We start from the raw sequence: 2,831 nt of genomic DNA, 5'->3' as shown, positions 1-2,831 counted from the left end.
ATCTTCTCCCATTCCGTGGGTTGCCTCTTTGGTTTTTTTTGACTGTTTCCTTTGCTGTGCAGAAGCTTTTGATTTTGATGAAGTCCCAAAAGTTTATTTTTACTTTTGTTTCCTTTGCCTTTGGAGACATATCTTGAAAGAAGTTGCTGTGGCTGATATCGAAGAGATTACTGCCTATGTTCTCCTCTAGGATTCTGATGGATTCCTGTCTCACATTGAGGTCTTTTATCCATTTTGAGTTTATCTTTGTGTACGGTGTAAGTGAATGGTGGAGTTTCATTCTTCTACATATAGCTGTCCAGTTTTCCCAGCACCATTTATTGAAGAGACTGTCTTTTTTTCCATTGTATATTTTTTCCTGCTTTGTCGAAGATTATTTGCCCATTGAGCTGAGGGTCCATATCTGGACTCTCTACTCTGTTCCACTGGTTATGTGTCTGTTTTTATGCCAGTACCATGCTGTCTTGGTGCTCACAGCTTTGTAGTAAAGCTTCAAATCAGGTAACGTGATGCCCCCAGTTTTGTTTTTGTTTTTCAACATTTCCTTAGCGATTTGGGGTCTCTTTTGATTCCATACAAATTTTTGGATTATTTGCTCCAGCTCTTTGAAGAATACCGGTGGAATTTTGATCGGAATGGCATTAAAAGTATAGATTGCTCTAGGCAGTATAGACATTTTAACAATGTTTATTCTTCCAATCCAAGAGCATGGAATGGTCTTCCATCTTTTTGTCTCTTCTTCAATTTCTTTCATGAGTGTTCTGTAGTTCCTGAAGTACAGATCCTTTACCTCTTTGGTTAGGTTTATTCCCAGGTATCTTATGGTTCTTGGTGCTATAGTAAATGAAATAGATTCTCTAATTCCCCTTTCTGTATTTTCATTGTTAGTGTATAAGAAAGCCACTGATTTCTGTACATTGACTTTGTATCCTGCCACGTTGCTGAAATGCTGTATGAGTTCTAGTAGTTTGGGGGTGGAGTCTTTTGGGTTTTCCATATAAAGAATCATGTCATCTGCGAAGAGAGAGAGTTTGACTTCTTCATTGCCAATTTGGATACCTTTCATTTCTCTTTGTTGTCTGATTGCTGTTGCTAGGATTTCTAATACTATGTTGAACAAGAGTGGTGAGAGTGGGCATCCTTGTCGTGTTCCTGATCTCAACAGGAAGGCTGCAAGCTTTTTTCCCATTGAGGATGATATTGGCTGTGGGTCTTTCATAGATAGATTTGATGAAGTTCAGGAATGTTCCCTCTATCCCTATACTTTGAAGTGTTTTAGTCAGGAATAGATGCTGGATTTTGTCAAAAGCTTTTTCTGCATCAATTGAGAGGACCATGTGGTTCTTCTCTCTCCTCATATTAATTTGTTCTATCACATTGATTGATTTGCGAATGTTGAACCATCCTTGTAGCCCAGGAATGAATCCCACCTGGTCATGGTGGATAATCTTTTGAATGTGCTGTTGGATCCTGTTTGCTAGGATCTTGTTGAGAATCTTAGCATCCATATTCATGAGTGATATTGGTCTAAAATTCTCCTTTTTATAGGGTCTTTGCCTGGTTTCGGGATCAGGGTAATGCTGGCTTCCTAGAAAGAGTCTGGAAGTTTTCCTTCTGCTTCAATTTTTTGAAACAGCTTCAAAAGAATAGGTGTTATTTCTTCTTTGAACGTTTGGTAGAATTCCCCAGAGAATACCTCAGGTCCTGGGCTCTTGTTTTTTGGGAGGTTTTTGATTACTGCTTCAATCTCGTTACTAGCTATCAGTCTATTCAGGTTGTCAATTTCTTCCTGGTTCTATTTTGTGAGTTTGTAGTTTTCCAGGAATGCATCCATTTCATCTAGGTTGCTTAGCTTTGTATAGCTTTTTATAGTTACATTAACTGTTGATAATAACTTCTGATGATTGTTTCTACTTCCTTGGTGGTAGTTGTGATCTCTACCTTTTCATTCATAATTTTATGAATTTGGGTTTTCTCTCTTTTCTTTTGGATTAGTGTGGCCAATGGTTTATTGATCTTATTGATTCTTTCAAAAAAAACAGCTTCTAGTTTCATTGATACATTCTACTGTATCTCTGGTTTCTACCTCATTGATCTCAGCTCTAATCTTGATTATTTCCCTTCTTATGTGTGGAATTGGTTTGATTTGTTGTTGATTCTCCAGTTCTTTAAGGTGTAGAGACAGCTGGTGTGTTCTGATTTTTCAGTTTTTTTGAGGGAGGCTTGGATGGCTATGTATTTCCCCCTTATGACCGCCTTTGCTGTATCCCATAGGTTTTGGATCAAATTGCCTTCATTCTCATTGGTTTCCATGAATTGTTTCAGTTCTTCTTTGATCTCCTGGTTGATCCAAGCATTCTTAAGCAAGGTGGTCTTTAGCTTCCAGGTGTTTGAGTTCCTTCTGAACTTTTCCTTGTGATTGAGCTCCAGTTTCAAAGCATTGTGATCTGAGAATATGCAGGGAATAATCTCAGTCTTTTGTTATTGGTTGAGTCCTGATTTGTGACCCAGTATGTGGTCTATTCTGGAGAAGGTTCCATGTGCACTTGAGAAGAATGAGTATTTTGTTGTTTTACAGTGGAATGTTCTGTATATATCTATGAGGTCCATCTGGACCAATGTGTCATTCAATGCTCTTGTTTCTTTATTGATTTTCTACTTCGATGATCTGTCTATTTCTGAGAGAGGCATGTTAAGATCTCCTACAATTAGTGTATTCATATCAATATGATTCTTTATCTTGATTAACAATTTTCTTATGTAATTGGCTGCTCCCATATTGGGTGCATAGATAACATAACAATTGTTAGATCATCTTGGTGGATAGTCCC

This window comes from Mustela nigripes, chromosome 14, assembly GCF_022355385.1.
Source record: "Mustela nigripes isolate SB6536 chromosome 14, MUSNIG.SB6536, whole genome shotgun sequence".
Taxonomy (NCBI): domain Eukaryota; kingdom Metazoa; phylum Chordata; class Mammalia; order Carnivora; family Mustelidae; genus Mustela; species Mustela nigripes.
The sequence above is the reverse complement of the archived record's forward strand: the minus strand, read 5'-3'. Positions refer to the sequence as shown.